This window comes from Schistocerca serialis, chromosome 2, assembly GCF_023864345.2.
Source record: "Schistocerca serialis cubense isolate TAMUIC-IGC-003099 chromosome 2, iqSchSeri2.2, whole genome shotgun sequence".
NCBI lineage: Eukaryota > Metazoa > Arthropoda > Insecta > Orthoptera > Acrididae > Schistocerca > Schistocerca serialis.
Window position 1 is genome coordinate 667,564,071 of NC_064639.1, and position 27,142 is coordinate 667,591,212.

The following is a 27,142-nucleotide window of genomic DNA, read 5'->3' on the forward strand; positions in this document are numbered from 1 at the left end:
GGTTTCTGTACAAATTGTAAATAGCCTTTCGCTCCCTGTATTTTACCCCCGCCACCATCAGAATTTGAAAGAGAGTATTCCAGTCAACACTGTCAAAAGCTCTCTCAAAGTCTACAAATGCTAGAAACGTAGGTTTGCCTTTCCTTAATCTTTCTTCTAAGATAAGTCGTAAGGTCAGTATTGCCTCACGTGTTCCAGTATTTCTACGGAATCCAAACTGATCTTACCCGAGGTCGGCCTCTACCAGTTTTTCCATTCGTCTGTAAAGAATTCGTGTTAGCATTTTGCAGCTGTGGCTTATTAAACTGATTGTTCGGTGATTTTCACATCTGTCAGCACCTGCTTTCTTTGGGATTGAGATTATTATATTCTTCTTGAAGTCTGAGGGTATTTCGCCTGTCTCATATATGTTGCTCTCCAGATGGTAGAGTTTTGTCAGGAGTGGCTCTCCCAAGGCCGTCAGTAGTTCCGATGGAATGTTGTCTACTCCGGGGGCCTTGTTTCGACTCAGGTCTTTCAGTCTCTGTTAAACTCTTCACGCAGTATTATATCTCCCATTTCATCTTCATCTACATCCTCTTCCATTTGCATAATATTGTCCTCAAGTACATCGCCGTTGTATAGACCCTCTATATACTCCTTCCACATTTCTGCTTTCCCTTCTTTGCTTAGAACTGGGTTTCCATCTGAGCTCTTGATGTTAATACAAGTGGTTCTCTCATCTTCAAAGGTCTCTTTAATTTTCCTGTAGGCAGTATCTATCTTACCCCTAGTGAGATAAGCCTCTACATCTTTACATTTGTCCTCTAGCCATCCCTGCTTAGCCATTTTGCACTTCCTGTCGATCTCATTTTTGAGACGTTTGTATTCCTTTTTGCCTGCTTCATTTACTGCATTTTTATATTTTCTCCTTTCATCAATTAAATTCAATATTTCTTCTGTTACCCAAGGATTTCTACTAGCCCTCGTCTTTTTACCTACTTGATCCTCTGCTGCCTTCACTACTTCATCCCTCGAAGCTACCCATTCTTCTTCTACTGTTGTTGTATTTACAATACTGAAATTGTATTTACAATACTGAAATTTTTCGCGTTGCAAAATTGGTAGATGTTATCCATCTTTCGGGCTGCGACATTTTTGTGTTTGTTATATTCTTTCGTCGGGTCGTAGTGGAATTATTCTTTTGTTACGTTGTACTGTTTACTTGTCCTCGTCCGCGCTTATCAGAGGGTGATATTTTCATGGCTAGCCTGAGTTCGTAGTCTTTTATTATAAGATTGTGTTGCAATGCTTGTTTCTTCTTCAATCCGTTCATTTCGTTGTTCTTCGATTTCTCTGCTTCTCACGGTGCTCATTCTGTTCGCTCCGAACTTAAACGTGCTTCACGCTCTTCGTCTGTTTCGCTTTTCGCTGTTCTTTTCGTTTCCACCGTTTTGCGTCAGAACTGGCAAGATCTCCTCCTCTTTTACATTTGGAGATTGTCTGAAATGTAAATCAAATCAACCTTTTATTAAAAAGTACACTAAGTACAGTTTACACACTTTTTACACTTTATTTTCAACTTCTATTCAGTCACTGTATCACTGTGACTACTCATATTTCACTATTTTTTTTTATTCACTCACTGCACTACTTTTTTGGTCCTTCCTCTCGTCAGTGGTGAGAAACTGACGTTCAGACCCACGGCGGGTCTTGCTTTATATACCACCAACCAATGGGCAGTCCCGTCGGTAGCGAATTCCAGAACATACCAAAAAGGCTTACAATGGTCCACAATGTTCCAGAACATTTCACAGCTTTCAAAAGTGGTCTGGGATATTCCACAATGATTTGGGATGTTCCAGGATGGTCCCGAACATTCTGGAATCTTCCCGAATGTTTCAATCTATTTCTGAACATACCATAGAACATACGGTATCGTTGTGGAACATTCCGAAACATTCTGGAATGTTGTGGAATGCTTTCGATACTCTCGAATGTTCTCGAATACTCTCGAATGATCTGAAATATTCTAAAAATTTATAGAGGGTGAAACGTTTTTTTTTTTTTTCTTTATTGTGATTTTGATCAACTTATACAAAGGCGGGCCGTCAGCAGCATAGTACGCCACTCTTCAGCCTTGAGTTTTACAATAAGTGTTACATATAGGTGGCACAGAGAATACATTCAAAAAGGCGAGCAAAAAATGTAGACACTAAAAAACAAAAAAGCATGGAGCCGTTCACGCTGGACGAGAAATATCACTAACACTAGTTGACACGGCGCACATAACATGGATGACGGCGACGGCACACGTGAAGAGTGGTGGCATGACGGCGAAAGAACACTAAACACAAACGAAGGCACACACACGAGACACTGATGGCGCTGATCTCCGGCGCGCGAATGTTCACTGAGCATGTGCGAGTCCGGGGACCTGCCAAGAGAGGAGGAGGAGGAAGGGGAGTGGGAGAGGGAGAGGGGAGAGCAGAGATGCCATGGGCAGGGGAGATATGGGGAGGGAGGAAGGGGGATGGGAAGGCCAGGGGAAGAGGGGTGGAGGAAGGGGGATGGGGGAAAAGGAAAGAGAAGGGAGGGAGAGTGCGTAAATGAAAGGACACAGGAAGTGGGGGGGAGGATCAAAGTTGATAGGAGGGATAGATGGAGGGGAGGAGGACATCATTGGGGAGGGGGAGCTGGCGGAAGCCACCTTGGGAGAGGGTAAGGAGGTTGGAGAGATGGAGACCGGGTGGGACGTGGGAATACAGGCGTGGCAGCGGGCGGGGGTGGGAGTGGATGGGTGAGACAAGCGGGTGAGGAGGATCGAGCTTGTGGGAAGTGTACAGGATCCATATCCTTTCAAGAAAAAGAGGAGGTGGGGGAAGGGGATGAGATCGTACAGGATCCGCGTGGGGGAGGGTAGACGAATGCGATAGGCGAGGCGGAGAGCACGGCGTTCAAGGATTTGGAGGGATTTGTAAAAGGTAGGAAGGCGGAGATCCAGGCCGGACGGGAGTAACAAACGATAGGGCGGATGAGGGATTTATGTGTGGAGGATGGTGGAGGGGTCCAGACCCCACGTACGGCTGGAAAGGAGCTTGAGAAGATGGAGTCGAGGGTGTGGCTTGGGTTAGATTGTCCTTAGATGGGGAGTTCAGGAGAGGCGATGCTCGAGGGTGACGCCAAGGTACTTCATGGTGGGAGTGAGGGTGATAGGACGGCCATAGGTGGTGAGATAGAAATCAAGGAGGCGGAAGGAAGGGGTGGTTTTGCCTACAATGATCACCTGGGTTTTGGAGGGATTGACCTTGAGCAACCACTGGTTGCACCAAGTGGTGAACCGGTCAAGATGGGATTGGAGAAGGTGTTGGGAGCGCTGCAGGGTGGGTGCAAGGGCAAGGAAGGTGGTGTCATCGGCAAACTGGAGAAGGTGGATGGGGGGCGACGGCGGCGGCATGTCCGCCGTATACAAAAGGTACAGAAGGGGGGAGAGGACGGAGCCTTGGGGCACACCAGCGGAGGGGAAAAAGTTGTAGGAATCTGTGTTATGGACGGTGACGTAGGAAGGACGGTGGGAGAGAAAGGAGCCGATCAGACGTACGTAGTTAATGGGAAGGGCGAAGGTTTGGAGCTTGAAGAGGAGACTGGAATGCCATACGCGGTCATAAGCACGTTCGAGGTCCAGGGAGAGGAAGATTGCGGAGCGATGGGAATTAAGCTGGTCAGAAAGGAGATGAGTGAGGTGAAGGAGAAGGTCGTTGGAAGAGAAGGACAGCCGAAAGCCACACTGGGTAACGGGAAGGAGGCGGTGCTGGCGGAGATGCTGGTGGAAGCGGCGGGTGAGGATAGATTCCAGGACCTTGCTGAAGACCGAGGTAAGGCTGATGGGATGGTAGGAGGAGACGGCGGACAGCGGTGTGCCAGGTTTAAGGAATATCAGGAGACGGGAGGTTTTCCACAGGTCGGGGTAGTAATCAGTGGACAGGACTACATTGTAGAGCCTGACCAGAGTGGAGAGGAAAGAGACAGGAGCTTCACGAAGGTGACGGTAGGTGACACGATCGTGACCAGGAGCTAAAAAAATGGTTCAAATGGCTCTGAGCACTATGGGACTTAACACCGGAGGTGCCTAGAACCGCGAGACCACCGCAGCCGGCGACCAGGACCGGTGTTGCGTTTGGTGCGGAGTGTAGCAATGAGATCCTGTGTAGTGATAGGGGCATTGAGTTCCGTGTGTGCAATGTTGTCCAAGTACTGGTTCAAATGGTTCAAATGGCTCTGAGCACTATGGGACTCAACTGCTGAGGTCATTAGTCCCCTAGAACTTAGAACTAGTTAAACCTAACTAACCTAAGGACATCACAAACATCCATGCCCGAGGCAGGATTCGAACCTGCGACCATAGCGGTCTTGCGGTTCCAGTTGCAGCGCCTTTAACCGCACGGCCACTTCGGCCGGCCCAAGTACTGGAAACCAGGTGCGAGGGGAGGGACAGAGGTGTCAGTTCGATCGCAGACATCCGGGAAGAGGGAGTAATCGAACTGGCGATCATCAGGCATAGAAAACACATCGGAGAGGTAGGAGGCAGAGGGTGAAACTTTACATACCTTATATCTTCAAAAGCATGGCCTTCAGATGAAAACGGGAACTTTCTTCATGGATGTGGAATGGAGGGCTACCACACCATATAACTCTCTTTATGGTACCAGGACTCGTTTCTGAACATATATATGTATATACAGGGTCGTCCATTGATCGTGACCGGGCCAAACGAAAAAAACTGCAAAAAACGAAACTTCTCTAGCTTGAAGGGGGAAACCAGATGTCGCTATGGTTGGCCCGCTAGATGGCGCTGCCATAGGTCAAACGGATATAAACTGTGTTTTTTTAAATAGGAAACCCCATTTTTTATTACATATTCGTGTAGTACGTAAAGAAATATCAATGTTTTAGTAGGACCACTCTTTTCACTTTGTGATAGAGGGCGCTGTAATAGTCACGAACATATTGCTCACAATTTTAGACGAACAGTTGGTACAGGTAGGTTCTTTAAATTAAAATACAGAACGTAGGTACGTTTGAACATTTTATTTCGGTTGTTCCAATGTGATACATGTACCTATGTGAACTTATCATTTCTGAGAACGCATGCTGTTACAGCGTGATTACCTGTAAATACCACATTAATGCAATAAATGCTCAAAATGATGTCAGTCAACCTCAGTGCATTTGGCAATACGTGTAATGACATTCCGCTCAACAGCGAGTAGTTTGCCTTCCGTAATGTTCGCACATGCATTGACAATGCGCTAACGCATGTTGTCAGGCGTTGTCGGTGGATCACGATGGCAAGTATCCTTCAACTTTTCCCACAGAAATAAATCCTGGGACGTCAGGTCCGATCAACTTGCGGGCCATGGTATGGTGCTTCGATGACCAATCCACCTGTCATGAAATATGCTATTCAATACCGCATCAACCACACGCGAGCTGTGTGCCGGAGAGCCATCATGTTGGAAATACATCGCCATTCTGTCATGTAGTGACACATGTTGTAGTAACATCGTTAGAACATTACGTAGCAAATCAGCATACATTGCACCATTTAGATTGCCATCGATAAAATGGGGGCGAATTATTCTGCCTCTCATAACGTCGCAACATACATTAACCCGCCAAGGTCGCTAAATGTTCCACTTGCAGCCATCGTGGATTTTCCGTTGCCCAGTGGTGCATATTATGCCGGTTTATGTTACCGCTGTTGGTGAATGACGCTTCGACACTTAAATAGAACGCGTGCAAAAAATCTCTCATCGTCCCGTAATTTCTCTTGTGCCCAGTGACAGAACTGTACACGACGTTCAAAGTTCTAGCCATGCAATTCCTGGTGCATAGAAATATGGTACGGGTGCAATCAATGTTGATGCAGCATTCTCAACACTGACGTATTTGAGATTCCCGATTCTCGCGCAGTTTGTCTGCTACTGATGTCCGGATTATCCGTGACAGCAGGTAAAACGCCTACTTTGGCATCATCATTTGTTGCAGGTCGTGGTTGACGTTTCACTTGTGGCTGAACACTTCCTGTTTCCTTAAATAACGTAACTATCCGGTGAATGGTCCAGACACTTGGATGATGTCGTCCAGGATACCGAGCAGCATACATAGCACACGCCCGTTGGGCATTTTGATCACAACAGCCATACATCAACACGATATTGACCTTTTCCGCAATTGGTAAACTGTCCATTTTCGCATGGGTAATGTATCACGAAGCAAGTACCGTACGCACTGGCGGAATGTTACGTGATACCATGTACTCATACGTTTGTGACTATTACAGCGCCATCTATCACAAAGCGAAAAATGTGGTCCAACTAAAACATTCATACTTCTTTACGTACTACACGAATATGTAATAAAAATGGGGGTTCCTATTTAAAAAAACGCAGTTGATATCCGTTTGACCTATGGCAGCGCCAACTAGCGGGCCAACCATAGTGCCATCTGGTTTCCCCCTTCAAGCTATACGAGTTTCGTTCTTTGTAGTTTTTTCGTTTGAATCTTATTTCGTGAGGTATTTGGCCCAGTTGTAAGACGTCGCGGTCTCCTGACCTTCATTGCTTACATGTTCCGCCCTCACAACCATATTCCACACATCAAGACGCTTCATTCGAACCCAAACTCGATAAGATAAAGTCAATGTTGTATAAATTCAAGTAAACGATATGCAATTGACAAGTGAGTGCACTGTGGTTGAAAAGCTCGAGGCTGGTGTGCTCAAATACATTCCAGACACGACGGTCACAGAGGCTTTTAGTTCGGGAGAGAGGCCTCACAATGGGACGCCAGGCCCTTCAGAGGACGACCCAGCCCATGTCGGCCGGTGACCGGCCGTAGCAGACAGCGTAGGCCCTAGTGGAAAGGGGGGAACAACCCCGTGTTTGGCTTAAAAGCAAATTCCGCTACATTGTGTGGGAGTGGCCAGCATACGCATTCTTTACACATAGCACGCAATTTCAGATATTTTCCACAGGGAGACAGTCAACGGCAAACGCCAATGCTAAAAGCTTCCGGACTGGTCGCCTTAAACGAAACGTCATTTTCCCGTTTTAGAAGAGCAATGCTGATTGGCAGACGATATTTCTGACGCCTTGAGCTGAAGGAAGAATGGAAGAGACCGAAAGATATACCTCTTCACGTCTGGCATGGAGAGGCGCCGTTCCGTTGTCGCTCTTGGAGCGAGAACACGTAACGAGAGCGTGCGCGCTCGTACATGTACTCGAAAGAGCGAGGAACAAGTCTCTCCTCAGTACTTCACTGGGAGAGCACCTCTGTCGAGAGCGAATCAAAGGGCGACTCTATATTCGGTCCTTGCGATTAAGCGTAGTTCACTGTGTTGGCCAAAACACTTATTGTGCGGTGTGAACGGACAGAGTTATAGTTAAACGCCTGCGAGCGAATTTTGAGTGGCATCGCGGTGGACTAGTTAGCTGACCGGTGTACCAAGCCAATAGTTAGACTAGGGGCGAATAGGAATCCTTGACTTCATCAAGTTATAGGGAGAGTTTGATTGGCGAAGGTCAATCCAGATAGAACGAGAGTTGTCTTATTTGTCAGCAGCAAGCGGCACAGACAGCAGTCATCGCAGCTTACGGTGTTGTGCGCTACAGCTATTGCGAGCCCCATATTTCCTCCACAACAGTACACTTCACTGCATTTCACACGTGACAGCCTCGACCATACCTAGCAACATTCTAAAGGATCATTATTAAAGTTGAGTAGGCGTGCCTCTCCGCCATTCTGCCAAGTTAACTACTGTCTTAAACTTTGTGTAGAAATTTCATTAGCGAATCCTATCCTTGAAAGGAAACTTCACATTCTGAAAAGAACCAGGATGTAACTTGTTCAGTTCATAACTCAAAGTGCCATTGTGACTTCCCAGAATTTTTGAAAAATAAATAATAACTTTCCTTAGTTTCATGTTTTTCTTACACTAACTAGCGCACTACTCCAGTACCCAAGTATCCCACTAGTTACGTAAGAAATTTTGTTAATTTTTGTGTCATTTCCTTACAGCAGACGACTCCAGAAGATATTTATTGCTGAAAGTTTTTCAGGCATTTCTCTTTAGAACGTTAGGAGCGTCTGTCTGACTTCTGTAGTAGTGTGGGGGTGGAAATTGCATCTTGCAGGAGCCACGGGGTAAAGGGTACATAACAGATTCTACATCAACATCTACATCCATACCCCGCAAGCCACCTGACGGTGTGTGGCGGAGGGTACCTTACTCCGTTGCACAGAATAATAGATCAACCCACACCTCAGACGGTCACTATCAATGGACCACTCTGTATATTATCTGTCCTAAATGATACCGTGATATTATATTTCGGTTATGTAAACGCCTCGCTGGGGTAGAAATTAAGTTATACGTAGTTTGGCACTACTGTCTGACAGCCCATGGGATGGTAAAGAGGGTCTGCACAGGAATACTCTCAGATACATGTGCGGGTTACAACCTCTGTCATGAGTCAGTAAGTGGTGTTTTTCACGTGCGAGGGGAGGCGTGATACTAGTTGTGGATTCTTTGACGCCTATCCTTGGGAGATGGCTGAGGAAATTTTAGTGATGGAATCATATCCTTGTGACTGATGTCATGTGGTATCTACTACAGGTAGAATCCGTGAACTACAATCTTTTGGGTAACGGGGCGGGGATTGAGGGCTATGGTTCAAGATCATAGAAAAGGAGGATTTAGTGACGTCGTTTACCTTTCTAAGCACATTAGAGGTGTTGTATGACCACGCTTTAAATTTAGGAGGTGTAATGAAATATGGTAAAAGTGTTCCTTCATCCGAATTATTTTTTAGAAATGCAGAAACACCTCAAGTATGAAAACAAAGAAGCAGCAAAGCATTGGTTGTGGTAAACATGTCCCCACACTCCGTTTTCCTTTTTTCTCATCTCGTCCTCACGGTCGTCAAGCAAATACTACGTCAGGATTTTTTTATTTACTATTTCCTTATAAAAATTGCGCCTCAGCTGCTATCGTGAAGACGGGATGATACAAGGGACAATTAAATAGTTTCGGTTCGAAGGCCACACTAACCCCTGGTCTACATGTCGGTGCTTATTTACCCGCATCGGAGTAACGCCGGACTGCATATACACTGCAGCAAGGTCCTCAGACTGAAACCATTTGATCGCCCATCGTAATTTTCAATTTATATATTTGTGGTTTGCTGATATTTTTTACTACTTATGAGTGAAGTTTTCTTTCCGTCTCTTTCTTGCGTGACCTTATGCAGATCCAAGTTCAATATATCCAACAGCAATGCATTTTCATTTTTATTTACACTGAAGTGCCAAAGAAGCTGGTATATGCGTGTGTATTCAAATACAGAGATATGTAAACAGGCAGAATACGGCGCTTCGGTCGGCAACGCCGGTTTAAGACAACAACTGTCTAGCGCAGTTGTTAGATCGGTTACTGCTGCTAAAATTGCATGTTGTCAATATTTAATTGAGTTTGAACGTGGTGTTATAATCGGCACAGCATCTCCGAGGTAGCGGTGAAGTGGGGATTTTCCCGTACGACCATTTCACGAGTGTACCATGAGTATCAGGAATCCGGTAAAACATCAAATCTCCGACATCGCTGCGGCTGGAAAAAGATCATGCAAGAACGGGACCAACGACGACTGAAGAGAATCGTTCTACGTGACAGTAGTGCAAACCTTCCACATATTGCTGCAGATTTCAGTGCTGGGCCATCAACAAGTGTGAGCGTGCGAACCATTCAATGAAACATCATCGATATGGGCTTTCAGAGCCGAAGGCGCACTCTTGTACCCTCGACGACTGAACGACACAAAGCTTTACACCTCGCCTGGGCTCGTCAACACCGACATTGGACTATTGATGACTGCAGACATGTTGCCTGGTCAGACGAGTCTTTTTCAAGTTGCATCGAGCGGATGGACGTGTACGGGTATGGACACAACCTCATAAATACATGGAACCTGCATGGCAGCAGCGGACTGTTCAAGCTGGTGGGGGCTCTATAATGGTGTGGGGCATGTGCAGCTGGAGTTATATGGGATCTCTGATACGTCTAGACACGACTCGGACAGGTGACACGTAAGTAAGCATCCTGTCTAATCACGTGCATCCATTCATGACCACTGTGCATTCCGACGGATTGGGCAATGCCAGCAGGACAATGCGACACTCTACCCGCCACTATAGAGTGGCTCCAGCAGCGCTCATCAGAGTTGAAACACTTCCGCTAGCCACCAAACTCCTCAGACATGAACATTATTGAGCATATCTGGGATGCCCTGCAACGTGCTATGCAGACGATATCTCCAACCGCTCGTACTCTTACTGATTTATGGACAGCCCTGCAGGATTCATGGTGTCAGTTCCCTCCAGCACTACTGCAGTCATTAGTTGAGTCCATGCCACGTAGCGTCGCGGCACTTTCGCTTGCTCACGGGGGCCCTACACGATGTTAGGCAGGTGTACCAGTTTCTTTTGCTCTTCAGTGTATTTCGCATCTAAACTGGCTTTACTGAGTCTCATGAGGAAAACTGAAAATACTTGTATCAGTACGTAACGGAGCCACTGTTTATTTACTGTTTGTGACTGAAATTTCTTAATTGTTTTGTGTAGGAACAAGTTTGTACTCAACGAAAAGCAGATATGAACATGTCCAGAAGCTTCACTGCGTTTGTATTGCGAAAGGTATATCGTTGTCATGTTGACATGAAGGCGTTTACCGTCGTTGTTGATGAGTAGTACATTGACGTACCGCTCGAAATTCGCCAGCGGCGACTTCTTACGTCACAATTAATGAGTGCGGACGCTTGTAACACGATTATTAAGTTTTTCTTTCGGAAAAGTACGAAACACATTAAACAGTGTCAGCATTATATTTGTTCAGCCTTGCCTTCCTTAAGAACCAATAAGTTTACAGCAGTTTGTTAACTTCTACCGTCTGTTCTCGTGTGTAAGCTCTTCTGTTCTGACATGCTCTTCCACCGCCTTATGGAAACATCTGAACTTCTGACTTGCTCCCTAAATTTACACACGATTAACATCTCCATGACAATAATTGTGACAATGTTCTACCTTTTTCCCTCTAATGTCTTCCATCTCATTGCTTGCAGCGATCTCCAACTCTCTGAAACATACAACAGTCTATTGTTTTAATTTAACTCCACGTGATATGTTTCTTTCGATAGCTGAAAGACATTTAAATAATTCTGACCCATCTGACAGGCCTTTCGCTACGGTCGCAGGTTCGAATCCTGCCTCGGGCATGGATGTGTGTGATGTCCTTAGGTTAGTCAGGTTTAACTAGTTCTAAGTTCTAGGCAACTGATGACCTCAGAAGTTAAGTCGCATAGTGCTCAGAGCCATTTGACAGGCCTTTTTCAGAGCTAATTTGTTATATTCTTTCCCTGAAGTCATTTACTCTATTAGTCACTGCTCTTATCAAATCCAAGGTGTTGGCAGCCTCAAGTAGGCCCCAAACTTGTAATTTCGTATGAAGTATATAGACAAGTTATTTTTGTGACACTATGCTTTTATACATTGTTTAGGTTCTCGGTTAGTTGTGTTACATGATTGGTGTGTAGCAAATAATCGATTCTTATACTTCCCTTTTCTTTCTCAGTGGTAAATACCTATTTATATAGAATTGCTTTTAATTGTTTACTTTTTGCAATCGTAGCCACACTGTTTCCCAGAGGTAGGTGAAAAGAATCGATAGACCCCATCAACACGTTGTCTTTCTGATGAGTCTGGCCTGATAAAAAATAATGGAAGGAATGTGTAATAATGGATCTAATAACTTGCTGAAATGAGTATTTTTTTTTTTTTTTTTTTTTTTTTTTTGTGAGTCATCAATCTTCTGACCGCTTTAATGCAGCCCGCCGTGAATTCCTCTGCTGTGTCTACCTTTTCATCTGACAGTAGTATTTCGACATACGTCCTGGATTATTTATTGGATGTATCCTAGTCTCTGTCTTTCTGCACAGTTTCCACACTCTACAGCTCCTTCTAGCACAATGGAAGTTATTCACTGATGTCTTCACACATTTCTTGTCATCCTGTCCCTTCTTTTTGTCTGTGTTTTCCGTAATTTCCTTTCCTCGGCGATTCTGCGGAGAACCTCGTTTCTTATCGTATCATTCCACCTAATTTTCAACGTTCTTCTACAGCGCCACATCTCAAATGCTCCTATTCTCTTCTGTTCCAGTTTTCCTGAAGTCTATACCTCAGTGCCATACAATGCTGTGGTCCAAATGTATGTTCTCAGAAACTTCTTCCTCCAATTAATGTCTTTGTTTGATACTAGTAGACGTCTATTGGCCAGGAATGCCTTTGTTGCCGGTGCGAGAGAGATTTTTATGTCCTCAATGCTCCGTCCGTCATGAGTTATTCTGCTGCCTAAGTAACAGAATTCCTTAACTTCGTCTACTTCGAGATCATCGATTATGATGTTAAGTTTCTCGCTGTTCTGATTTCTGCTACTTCTCATTACTTTCGTCTTTCATCGATTTACTCTCAGTCCATATTCTGTAGTCATTACACTGTTCCTTGCATTCAACATGTCCTGTAATCCTTCTTCACTTCCGCCGTGGATAGCCTTGTCATCAGTGAATTTTAACATTGATATCCTTTCACCTTCAATTTTAATCCCACTCTTGAACCTTTGTGTTACTTCCATAACTGCTTTTTCGACGTTTAGATTGAATAGCAGGGGCGAAAGAGTACATCTTTGTCTTACATCGTTGTTAATTCGTGCACTTCGTTCTTGGTGTTCCACTCTTATTGTTCCCGCTTGGTTCTTGTACATATTGTATATTATCTGTCTTTCCTTATAGTTTACCCCCATTTTATCAGGATTTCGAACATCTTGCACTATTTTAAATTGTCGAATGCTTTTTCCAAGTCGACAAATCCTATGAATGTGATTTTATTTTTCTTCATTGTTGCTTCCATTATCAACCACAACGTCAGAACTGCCTCTTTGTTGTCTTTACCATTCCTATAGCCATCCTCAATTTTCTTTCCCATTCTTCTCTTTATTACTCTTGTCAGCATGCATGAGCTGTTAAACTGATAGTGCGACAATGCTGGCACTTGTCGACTCTTGCAACCACCATCGCGAAAAAGAGCGATCGGAAAGCGAAATCCTGCGACACTGGCCTGTGGCGCTGTTATACACCAATGTTTGAATGTTGCATACAGCTGCGCGCGCAGCTGGGCGAAGCGTCAGGGCAGACACGTGGTTGCTTTCATCACGTCACCAGGTAACTGGACCTTAAAATTGCATCGCTACGGATGACAATGGTCGTCGCTGTTTTGTAATCATTACTAATCCCGCAGAGCAAGCCGTACTGCGCCATGTCACACCTACACGTGTCGCAGCGCTATTGGCACCGGCTACCAATGGCGACACACATAGGTGCGCTGTTGGAAAGCTAAACAGCATTTTTTTTTAGAGTACTCTGGCTTTGATATGTCGAATCACTTTTGCGACTATTTGTCAGAATGACAATACATCTAGCGCGCTGGACAACTCGCTCGGGGCAGAACGTATGATCGTGGTTGTCACAGAATTGGTGATTTTCTGTTGAAATATTCGCCTTACAGAACCCATCAACGAATTAATTGTCCGATAAAACAAAGGCTGGAATTTCACTGCGCATCGACTTAAAGCTCATATCAGATCAGAGGCTGTTTGGCCGCAACACAGTCCATGTAGCACACGCTACGCGGGCCGCGCTGTCGTGAGTCCCTGCAGGCGCACCGCCCAGGGTTTCTGGATGAGACTGTCCGTAAGCCCTTGCGACAAATGACGTCGGGTACTAACAGGAGAACATTCGTAAGCGTAAATAAACAACATTGACGTAACTTTGCGGACATATCGAAAGATCAAAATAATGCAATATTTTTTTCGTTTTTGTTCAATTTCACTTTTAAGAGGCAGAACACACCCCAAAAAGTAATTTGGCATATTAACTTTAGAGGTAATATCTTCGAAAACATGATATATAAAAATGTGTTTCATGTAATAGTTGAAATGTAACTAACGATCTTCAAAGCTGTATAATCAACTTTTGTAAAAAATGCAAATTTTTCAAAATACCCCACTACCATTAATTAATTTTGAAAAATGAAAACTTGTTACGACAAAAATTAAAGAACTTTCCGCAATATATCCGAACACGTATAGTAAAACTGGTTTCTGAAATACCGTTTCTGGAAAATAAGCCGAACACAGTGTGCCGCCGCAGTGGTTTCAACATACCTAGTTAAAATATCTAGTTTTTTATTAAAACAATCAGCAACCAGTTGCACAAAAGAAATTTTATTTCCTTAACTGGGCATCTATATCCTCCTCTAAAGTGTGAACAAAAAATATACCACAAATAAGTTACATAACAACATTAAAATTTAAGAACGAAAAGTCTACGATCTCTTTTTGTATTAATTAATTCATTACTGTGTTAATTATCATTCTCGTTTTTTTCTAGGACGACAGCAATCTGCATCTTATTTTTGACTCTCGCATATAATGAAATGTTCCCTTTTTATCTTTAAATTTTTTAAATTTTAATTTTTGAAAAGTTTAAACTTTTCGTTCTTAAATTTTAATATTTTTATCTAATTGATATTTATTTGTGGAATATTTTTTTGTACAGCCTCCTGTAGAAGATACATACTATGAGTATGTGCCACGCAACATCGTAAGAGATGGAAAAGAGCCACCGTGGTACAACAACCGAGTTAGAAAACTGCTGCGGAAGCAAAGGGAACTTCATAGCAAACATAAATATAGCCAAAGCCCTGCAGACCAACAAAAATTACGCGAAGCGAAATATAGTGTGACGAGGCCTATGCGAGGGGCGTTCAATGAATTCGAAAGTAAAGTTCTATGTACTGACTTGGCAGAAAATCCTAAGAAATTTTGGTCTTATGTCAAAGCGGCAGGTGGATCAAAACAAAATGTCCAGACACTCTGCGACCAAAATGGTATTGAAACAGTGGATGACAGACTGAAGGCCGAAATATTAAATGTCTTTTTCCAAAGCTGCCCCCCAGAGGAAGACTGCACTGTAGTTCCTTCTCTAGATTGTCGCACAGATGACAAAATGGTAGATATCGAAATAGACGACAGAGGGATAGAGAAACAATTAAAATCGCTCAAAAGAGGAAAGGCCGCTGGACCTGGTGGGATATCAGTTAGATTTTACACAGAGTACGCGAAGGAACTTGCCCCCCCCCCCCCCCCCTTCTTGCAGCGGTGCATCGTAGGTCTCTAGAAGAGCGTAGCGTTCCAAAGGATTGGAAAAGGACACAGGTCATCCCCGTTTTCAAGAAGGGACGTCGAACAGATGTGCAGAACTATAGACCTATATCTCTAACGTCGATCGGTTGTAGAATTTTGGAACACGTATTATGTTCGAGTATAATGACTTTTCTGGAGACTAGAAATCTACTCTGTAGGAATCAGCATGGGTTTCGAAAAAGACGATTGTGTGAAACCCAGCTCTCGCTATTCGTCCACGAGACTCAGAGGGCCATAGACACGGGTTCCCAGGTAGATGCCGTGTTTCTTGACTTCCACAAGGCGTTCGATACAGTTCCCCACAGTCGTTTTATGAGCAAAGTAAGTGCATATGGACTATCAGACCAATTGTGTGATTGGATTGAAGAGTTCGTAGATAACAGAACGCAGCGTGTTATTCTCAATGGAGAGAAGTCTTCCGAAGTAAGAAGGTGTGGATAAAATCGGAAGTTCACTGAGGCTTTTTGCGGATGATGCTGTGGTATATCGAGAGGTTGTAACAATGGATGATCTGCAGCGAATTGACGCATGGTGCAGGGTGTGGTGTCACCGCCAGACACCACACTTGCTAGGTGGTAGCCTTTAAATCGGCCGCGGTCCGCTAGTATACGTCGGACCCGCGTGTCGCCACTGTCAGTCATTGCAGACCGAGCGCCGCCACACGGCAGGTCTAGAGAGATTTCCTAGCACTCGTCCCAGTTGTATAGCCGACTTTGCTAGCGATGGTTCACTGACAAATTACGCTCTAATTTGCCGAGACGATAGTTAGCATAGCCCTCAGCTACGTCATTTGCTACGACCTAGCAAGGCGCCATTAACATTTGCTATTAATCTTGTAATGCATGTACCGTCAGACCGATGTTCACCAATTATGGATTAAAATTAAGTATTCCAGAAGCTACGTACTATTTTTGCTACTATAAATACCTTGGCCTTGTTCCAGACCTCACGCCAGCCTGCGTGAGCTTAAACGCGTGCCTTTCGGCTTCACCTCATAGTGGCTTGGCTGTCTTGCCAAGTCACAACACAGGGAATGGCAATTGAATCTCAATGTAGACAAGTGTAATGTGCTGCGAATACATAGACAGAAAGATCCCTTATCATTTAGCTACAATATAGCAGGTCAGCAAACTGGAAGCAGTTAATTCCATAAATTATCTGGGAGTACGCATTAGGAGTTATTTAAAATGGAATGATCATATAAAGTTGATCGTCGGTAAAGCAGATGCCAGACTGAGATTCATTGGAAGAATCCTAAGGAAATGCAATCCGAAAACAAAGGAAGTAGGTTACAGTACATTTATTCGCCCACTGCTTGAATATTGTTCGCCAATGTGGGATCCGTACCAGATAGGGTTGATAGAAGAGATAGAAAAGATCCAACGGAGAGCAGAAAGCTTATTTATAGGATCATTAAGTAATCGCGAAAGCGTTATGGAGATGATAGATAAACTCCAGTGGAAGACTCTGCAGGAGAGACTGTCAGTAGCTCGGTACGGGCTTTTGTTGAAGTTTCGAGAACATACCTTCACCGAGGAGTCAAGCAGTACATTGCTCCCTCCTACGTATATCTCGCTAAGAGACCATGAGCATAAAATCAGAGAGATTAGAGCCCACACAGAGGCATACCGACAATCCTTCTTTCCACGAACAATACGAGACTGGAATAGAAGGGAGAACCGACAGAGGTACTCAAGGTACCCTCCGCCACACACCGTCAGGTGGCTTGCGGAGTATGGATGTAGATGTAGATGTGCCTCAAACTGGTTAAGGAAATAAAATATCTTTTGTGCAACTTGTTGTTGATTATTTCAACAAATACTAATACATTTGCCGAAGACGGATAGAATACTGTATCTAAACGTTCATTATTATTCCAATCATTTATTTTACTTACGTTTTGGGGGTGTGTTTTACACCTTAAAATTGAAATGAGGCAAAAATGAGAAAATGAATATTGCACTATTTTGACCCTTCTACATACCTGCCAAGATTCAGCAAAATAGTTTATTGATACCTGGGAATGTTACGTTGTAAGTGTAACAACATAACAATTCATATATTTCCGAAGACTAGAGGAATAGTCATTTGAAGTACTGTTTTATGAGCCCTTCATTGATTTGATTCAGCAGCAGTGCGCAATAGCAGTATATTGCTGTTGTTGTTGTTTAATCTCCAGTCAAAAGACTGCTTTTATGCAGCCATGGATATATCTACCTAGTACAACTTCTTACTCTCAGAACTTGCGCTCTATTTCCTCAGTTATGTGTTAGATCTGTTCCAATCTCAGACCTACTCTGTAGTTTTTACTCTATACAGCTGCATTTAGTATGCCTTAATACAAGTCCAATCATTCTGTGCCTTCTTCGCGTCAGTTTTTCCCGTGTGTGCCGTTCTTCGTCAGTTGCGCAGAGTAACTGTTCATTTCTTAACAGTGTACATACTTTTCAGCGTTTCGAATCTAACTCTTATTTCTGTGACTGCTGTATATACTGAAAAGTACGGGAAGAGGAGTACCTCCCTGTGTTTCAATTTTTTTAATCAGAGCACTTCGTTGTTGTTCTTTCATTCTTTGTTTTTGCACATATTGTGTACTTCGCATCTTTCCCTTTCTCAGAATTTCGAACATTTAACAGTATTTTACGCCGTAGAACGATTCTTCCAGGTCGGCAAAATCTATGAGGTGTTCTGATTTTTCTTAAGACTTCATTCCACTACAAGGCGCAACGTCAGAGCTGCCTCTTTGGTGGCTTTAACTTCCCTAATGCTAAACTTGCCGTCATAAAATACATCCCCAATTTTCTTCTCTGTTCTCCTGTGTATTCTTGTCAGTAACTAGGAATCCGCAGAATCGGTGAGGAAAGGAATTAATTCACAATAATGAACGGGAATAAGGAACAGGATGATAGGACATGTGTTAAGACATTAGGTAATACCTACCATGGTATAGAGGGAGCTGTAGAAGGTAAAAACTGTTGAGGAAGACAGGCAGCTGGACCCGGCCGCGGCACAAGCAGCTACAGGAAAGTAACTGATATTGTTGTTCCTAGGAATCCTGCACACTCCATTCGCTAGACAAACAATCAAACATCTCGTATTAATGAGTTTTATTATAAAAGACAATCACAATAATTAACTTTGATAGTTGTGTCACAAGCAAAGGGCGACATACAAATAACCGGTCTTCTTCAGAATAGACAAACACAGGTCTGGGCTACATAGAGAGTGCTAACGAAGTGGCTAACATTGAAACTGTGTAAGGTGTCAAACAAATAACACACCTTACATTGAATTCCTGAAACAATTCCAGTTAAATCGATACATCACATGACATAGTCACGTGAAACTGAATGAATTTCATTGATATGCTGGCTTGTTTATTAACAAGCCAGCATTTCGTGAATAACACTCACACTAGTAATTGTATGCAAGTACTTTCCCCAACCTAAGCTATGAGATACAGTTCTGAGGGAGGGAAGATTTACTACGGCATTCCATGCCATCACATGTTTGGCTGAAACCTCACAGTGGGGCGGCTAGAGGACGCAGTGCGATGCCGGAGCCACTGCGTAGACCACTTGCTAAAGCAGCCCTCAACTCAAAACACTGGTGACTCACTGTAGCCATATGTGTTAAAACTCGCATGTAATACAAAGCTATTCATCTCAGTATTACAGATTAGAAGTCAACAAAAGAAACGACGCCTGTGATAGGCTACGAAAACTCTAGTGGGTGGGGTTGTAACAAGTATGAATGCTGTGATAGGCCAGAAAGAAAAACGCGTGGCCACAGGCTTAGATATAGGCAAATTGCAGGCAGAATAATTCACTCTTTACTTGCGGAAGATCGTCGAGTGTTTGAGCAAGGCGACTCGCGCCGCGCTGAGACGATTGCAAAAGTCAGTATGTGAAAACTTGTTCACAGGCTCGTCTTAACTCTTAAGGAGTTAAACTGCAGTCTCCTAGTATGGAGAATTGCGCTGTGCACAGACACTTAACGCTTGCGAGAGATTTGCTGTTCCAGTCAAATAGCGTGTACTATGCCAGTTAACTTAGCCAGGGAATAACTAGGAGTCTCGGCTTCACCGAATGTGTCCGTCTGGTGTTGAACAGCCGAGAGAGATATAGAATACACTCTCAGGTTCATAACTCGCGCTGAGAGCAGCCATTGCAGCTGCAGACCAAAGGTAAACACGAGCGGTTGCGCTACGCCAGCAAGTGATATTCAATTGATAACTCAGAACTGCGGTCGTCTCCGTCTCTCTTAATTTTTGTACATTCAACTACATGACCTGTAGTTAAACATATCCACAACTGTTGGGCATAGCTGAAGCAGTAACGCGAGATATCCGATTTAACAAACAGAACTGATCAGCCACTGTAGACTGCTTTAGATCCTGAAGTTCTTAAAGGGTTTTACTGGGTACTTCTTTCTGATTGCTCTTTACCGACCCCCCATCCATTAATTGTTTACTTTAATTGTTTTTTAGTTTAATTTATATCTCTGGCCCCAGCTGTGTTTAATTTGTTTGTATGTGAAAACATAGCCATTAACCATCTTACCACTAAAGAAACTTATAATAAGAATTTCGCTTCACACTTGAGAACACCCAATATCAATATTTTACCATCCTGTACGTAAATCTGCTAACACTGCTATTTCATGAAGTCATAAACCTTAATAACGACAATCTAAGGTTTTCATTTTTGCTAACATATAATTATGCCTGAACCTATACACTAATTTCTGTTAACGATAATGATTCCTTTACAGGGTGTGTGGAACCAACATTGAGATCATTGTCTAATTACCTCACTGTCCGTACTGCTGCACTCTTCTGAACTCTGCCTGCATGAGATGGCATCATCCTACCTCGCAGGCCGCAGGTTCAACATGAAATTCCTAAAACACTCACACAGCGTCCTTGCACTACTGTGGTAGGAAACTAAAGTAGAACCAGTCTCACACATGTTAGATAATGGCGATCCTGCAAGGATGTTAAAATACCATGGTAAGGTGGTTCACTATATAAAATTACTGAGCCAAAAAAATACTCTTAAAAAAATTCTTAATAGATTTTTGTGTTGTACCTACCAATGGTAAATACTTGTGGCTACTGACAAGCCAATAGGGAGACAAAGACGTGCAATGCACTGAGAGACGTACACAGCGTCCCCATGGTATTGATTTTGATTTGATTTGATTTGATCAGGGAAGCAAAAACAACACTGTTCAAGCCCTCTGTTGCCTGCACCGAAACGAAGTTGTAGCACCGTAACTCTAGTGCTATACTGATTTATTTTGCCTTTTGCTTTTTAATGTTACATCGTTGAGCTTCTGTAAATGTGTTTGATTGAATAGATAACACAAAATTGTATACTCCTTTCTTTGCAAAAACTTTGATGTCATGTTTTGATTCTATGCAATGTAGTATATCTGTCATTTAAATTCTTTGCCCCATTTGGAGGGAACAAAACTTACTGTATATAATTGTAATTTCTGTGTGAATAATTTTTTGTAGAAATGTCAATACGTGCAAATGTTCTGTTTTATTTAATGTGTTTGGTTGCTGTTATGTAAACTGCTCATCCTCACTTAGGGTTCTAAGTTATTCTATATGTAAAAGGCGTTGTGGTTCCCCTCGGGAACGGAACTGTGTAGCACGCGCAAATTGTGGTTGGCCTAAGTAGAGAAGGTGGAACTGAGAGTCAGTCGGCGACGAGCTACCAAACTGTGCACTGCCATGTAAATGTTGCATTTTGTGCTGGTTCCGAGAGAGGCTTTTTCTGCTACTTTCTAATGCCTCGGATGGATGGAGAAATAGCTGGAACGATCTGGAATTGGTATTCATCATCGCCACCAAGAGTCCAGAAGTTCTGCCCGTAAATCCATCTACCAACATGCAGTTGCCACCACATTGCGCAATCACTATATCGGAATGCAATAATAATGTACAGTGAAGGATCAGCTTATTGGGTGATTTAGTGTGCACAAATATAAGGTAACTTATAACTGAATTTATGTACCTACCTTAATTATTTCCTTATCATAACACCTCTCAGGTTCCTCTCCGTTTGAACTAAATGATTACCGAGTGTCCCTACTGAAAGAACATTAAAGACCAGTGTTTTGCTAATTAATTCCTATTGAACATAGTAAAAAGAAAGTTAAAGTTAATGTGGCAAGAGAGTGAGTTAAAGTAAATGTTGCTCACTGAAAATAATTTTCCCGTTAAAACTGCTTATTAAAGTGTTGTTGCCTACTTCAAAATTAAAAGTTCTTAAGACTGAGGCTTATAAAGTTTTGCTTAGTAAATGATCACATTGCTGCCTGTTGTAAATCGCAGTAGGTGAGTCAGCATCTTGCAAATTTGTCAACATTGTGTCTCTGTAGTAAAAGTCGTGAATTGCATTTATGGAAGGTTATATAGTCGTTTGCTAAGTGTTTGTCTCTCTTGTGTATTGGAAGTGCATATTAATAGTATAACAGGATCCACAGTTTGTCTATTGTGTTAATGCTAGGTAACAAGTAATGGGAAGACCACTATCTATGAAAACATTGATTTCTTTATTCAAAAGACAGTGAGAAGTAACCTGTTGACGAATTCCATATAACGTTCATTTTAAATAGTAAAGTATTTAACTGAGAGAGACTTAACCTGTGATCAGTTCATAATCCTGCAGTGAACATTAATAGTAATGTTATAAAGACCATTTAGTTTGAACAAGCCCTGAAAGTAATAGTGTTTCGATATCTGTTATATTTATGCAAACAGTTTATGCTGTTTGTTCCAACCTTAACGTTAGCATATGCAGGTGTCAGAGTTCATTGCACTCGCGTGTGGCCAAGTCTAGGTTGTGTTTGTCCGTTAAAGTTACGCATATCTACTTTCTTAAACGAGAATGTTAATCATTCTCTTGCCTAGTTAGGCTGGCGATCGTTTTCCTTATTCTTTAAACACTATAGCTAGTCAAAAATATTGTTTATTACTGTTCAAATATTTACGTAATTCTGACTTTCACTTCCGATAAGCCACCTCCGTTAGGTACAACACGGTCAACATAACAAAATTCCTCTCAGAGGGTAACACTGCTCTGTTGCTTTATACCATAATTGCTTTAACGAGATAGTTTTATTTCACGACCTGCCTACTACTTTAAGGTTATGGTACAGCAGTAGCAGACAGGAATGTTATAGAGTTTATTGTGCGGTATCGTTCCCTGTGTCTCTAGTAGAGCCAACCAATGCCCTTGAACAGTACAAGGAGATCATTTACCAGTGCTTTGCTAGACATCATTTTTTCAGCTCTGCTTGACCCGAATATTCTGTATCTTTTAATCACCAATGCCTCGCATTCGAAGATCAAATGTAAGGCAGCTTCCTCGCCTCCACACCACACATCCTACATTTGGGGTCTTCTTCTATTATCCCCATTGTATGTATGTGTTTTTTGAAATTCCCACGGCCTGTCAGTAGTCCAATCATGAGTTTCATTTCTTTCCTGACAGGATTGACAGATAGGATTGACAGACTTCTCCTAGAACATGGCTTTGGCATCAATACCTTGCCATGTTTTTTTTTTCTTTTGGACGTTAGCCCGATAGTCTACATGCTGTCTCCTTGTCCAGTCTCATAGTTCTATTTTGATCATCGCCTTGGTGATTGTCAGGACAGCTTCCAGTTCAATAAATGGTGTCATCGCCCCTATCCTGGCCAACCTATCGGCTTGCTCATTACCACTAACCCCTGAGTGACCAGGGACCCACAATAGGTCTACGCTACTGCTTTCCCCTAACTTCACAAGGACTTTGTGGCATTCTGCCACGGTCTTTGATCTTGTTGCAGAGGCTGCCAGTGCTTTCAGGGCTGCATGACTGTCTGAATAAATGAAAATGCTGCGACCTCAGTATCAGCAACTGCCCGCACACAGCCCAGCCGGAAACTATAAGCGCCAGGCCAAAGATAGTCCAAGGTGCGAATATCGATACACACCGCTGCTGCCACCCGCGGAAAGAGAGGATAACAGCATAATCGCTATAACCGCGAGAGACGAAACACAGAATAGCAACCAAGGTTTACTCCAACGCATAGCATGAGCCACCCCTGGCTCATTGCCAATGCACACGTTGTTTCATTAATAACTACCTTGCTCCATGCAGACATGTTGTTGAGAATAGTGTGAGCTTCCCCCTGTCTCACAGACAGCTTTGCTGAGTACTGGGAAGTCTTGAAGCGGATTACGAAAAAGTGGCTTCTCAGAGAATTCTATATTTCCTACAGCACAGGAATCGTTATGACTCGTACGGTTCTTCCTGAGCGATGGACACATGTGCATGTGTTTTTGTGGGTGTGGAGTCTTTTCAGTATATCCCAGCACAAATGACGTGGTAGAGGTGCTGTACATATTTGTACGGAAAACCGTGGATACATCGCGCTGCAGGTGATCTAACGTGGAAGATACTCTAGGAAATATCCTTTCCTGTAGGTACTGGCACGAATTGATGGTTGACCGGGCTGGTGATAAGTCGATAGTTAAATAAAAGTCCACTCCAATTATGGGATCAGTCACGTCTGCAATCACAAAAGTCTATGTGCCACATGGAAGATTGAATTCAGGTGTAACGCTAACTGGATTTCGCTTTAAGTAGAAATGCTGGCGTTGGGGGCAGTAAGCTGATGGTGTCAGCGCTCTTTAACGCCCCCCGTTGAAGTTTGGGTGTTTGCAAGGCTAAGTTAATTGACGGCCAGAGCTGCCGAAACGCTGATGTTGCCTGCTGCTAGCATCGCTGTTTCGGTGAGTTTTGTGCGATGGCATTTTTTTTCTTTTCTTCCATTTTCGAATTCGTAGCTGCTGTTGTTCTGTAGTTATTTGTAGTTTAGTTCAAACACTTGCGCTTCTGTCTGCTTCACGGTGGGTTCGGTCGATGCATGTCTCAGGTATGAAGTGTTACATAACTAAGCACGTTCTATGGTCACTTTCTTGGCTGTTTTTGATTCGCAAGCGTTCGGAAACTTCACTTAAGCTATCTGAAATGGTCTCTGTCTTCTTTGCTAAGACTTATAATGGTAAATGTGTTGCAGCTACAATGACGGTTCGGATGTTAACTGAAAATTTATGAAGCCACAATCCAAGTAAAGATTGCCATGCTGAAAATCAGGGCCTAGAAATCTACACAGAGCTTTGAGTTCTTGCGACAGTCATTTCTCCCATATTTTCATCTGCAATTTCATTGTGTAATCGCTGCTCTAGTGACAACGTGTAATGCTGTATGTAGCTTTATTTAGCGCAGCGTAGCTCTGTTGTGATAAGGCTTCTCCTTTTAACTTTATCGCTTTTAAATCCAAAGTGAAACCACGGTATGGAATCTGTCGACGTTACTGGACATCTGGCAAAGTTGAAAGATGCAATCCGACTGCGTGAACGGAAGTTGAGGTTACATCGGCCACAGTGCAGGGTGCTTAACATTTCCGTGTCGCATGTACGAGGGTCGTTAATGAATACTACAACACTCTTTTCTTGGACAGTTTCAGTTTAAAAATGCGGAATTTGTTGCGGGACATTGTGGAATATTCTTGCTTAAGCCCCATGTAGTTTCATAAAGTTCAGATACGTGACGGCGCTTCAAAATGGCGTCCTTAACAGAGGTGGGTTCCAAACAGAGAGCTATCATTGAGTTGTCGGAAAACCAGAGCAACGCTGATATTAATAGGCACTTGCAGAATGTCTACGGAGGGAGACCTGGCAGTGAACAACCAATGTTGGAACGTGCGGACAGTCTCATTCAAGGTGACCGATGGATCACAATCAGACACCTCGCTGTTCAACTGGACGTCTCTCTTGGTAGTGCTGACACACTCGTCCACTAGTTGGGGTACTCAACGCTGTACACCCATTGGGGTTCTCGCCGCCTAAAGACTAAAAAGCAACGAGAGGCCATCTGTGAGGAACTGCTTGCGCATTACGAGGGTGGTCGCGAGAATTTTTTGTCGAACATCGTCACAGGCGATGAAACGTAGGCTCATCACCTGGAACTGAAAACAAAACGGCAATCCGTGAAGTGGTGGCACACTATATGTCGTCCGAAGAAAAAGTGTAAAGCCATACCCTCAGCCGGTAAAGTCATGGCAACAGTCTTCTGGGACTCTGAAGGGCTTTTTCTGTATGATGGTATTCCTCATGGCACAACGATCAACTCTGAGCGTAGTGCGTACCATGCGATCACACAGGCCCTCCCAGTAAGTCGGAATAAGAATGTCACATTAAACAGAGATTATGCAGAAAAATAGGGTTTTGTAGTCAAAACAGTGGGGATTATTATGATGTACTGGAATCTTGACTATAACCAACCTGCTTTCAGAAACTTATTGAACGCCTATCATATGTACTCAAATTTTGTAAAGTTTCGTTTTCCGTTTTGCAGCATGTTAATAGTTCTGGACCGGGACCCTGAGCCATGTGGTAAGTATTGTTCCGTTTTGATTCCAGTTTCTGGTTCTAGTGTCGACAATTTCATTATCCCCAATGATATATTCACACTGTTATATAAAGAGACTGTTAGTTTGTCTTGTCACAACTCATTCTCAGCATGTTTCTTTCCTGTGTCACATTGTGACTGTCATATTTCAACATTTTCTTAGTGTCCATTGGTTTACACCTCTCCTTGAGTGCCACACATCACTTTTCACCAATGACAACTAGTGTACCAAATCTGCAACGTTTGCTGAATCCTTTCTTATAGTGAAGCTTGCCTGTCACATCACTGATCACAGCTTGGCTCGCAGCCACTTTCACTGCATAGACTTAACTTCAACCACTCAGCATTCTTGTTAACACTTGATATCACAGATACAGTGGTCACACATTTATATTTATTCCTCTCGATGTTTTAGGTGCGTAAGTTCATAGCGTTCTTGTTTTGCATGTTGGTTTTCTGGTTGCTATGAGTTTATTTATATGTTGTCATTTTTTTATTTGTTGTTCACTCTTGCTATTTGAGGTTACATATTGTCATTTTGCCATTTAAAAACAGTAAGTAGTGCTGTGGACGCTAGAAAATTGAGTGTCAAGTGGAGATATCGGAACATTTCGATATATTATTCTAAAACAGAAACAGCGGAGACAGCCAGAACATTTGCGCCGTGTATGGGGATAATACCACTGGACAGAGCACGGCAAGAAAATGGTGTTCTAGTTTTAAGGAGGGTCGTTTTAACATTTCTGAATCTCCACGTTCTGGAAGATTTTCGGAGTTTGATAAAAGTCGTTTAAACTCATTAATCCAGAGAATCGAGAACTGGCAAATTAGGTGAACTGTGATGATTCCACCATAGTGCCATATTTGCAGGCAATGAGGAAGATTAAAAAATCGGGTGTATGGGTATCGCATGGTCTCAACCAAAATCACAAAAATCAACGGGTGGCAATATGTACATCTCTGCTGGCTCGTCAACAACTGGCTCATGAACAACACCGACCATTCCTATCCTGTATCGTTAGTGGCGACAGGGAATGGTGTCTTTATGCTAACATAAGGGAGAGAAAGGAATGGTGGAGGCCAAACAAAGCAATAACTCCCCGCACAAAGACTTGCGCTCGCCCATAAAAGAAAATGTTGTGGATCTGTTGGAACAGCGGCGGTGTGGTGTACTACGAATTGCTTCGCCGATGTGTAATCATCACTGCTGACATTTATTGTCAACAACTGAGACGTCTTGCAGACACAGTCCAAGAACTACAAGCAAAAAGACTGCGTGAAGTGATGCTACTCCATGATAACCCCCGCCTGCTTTTTGGTA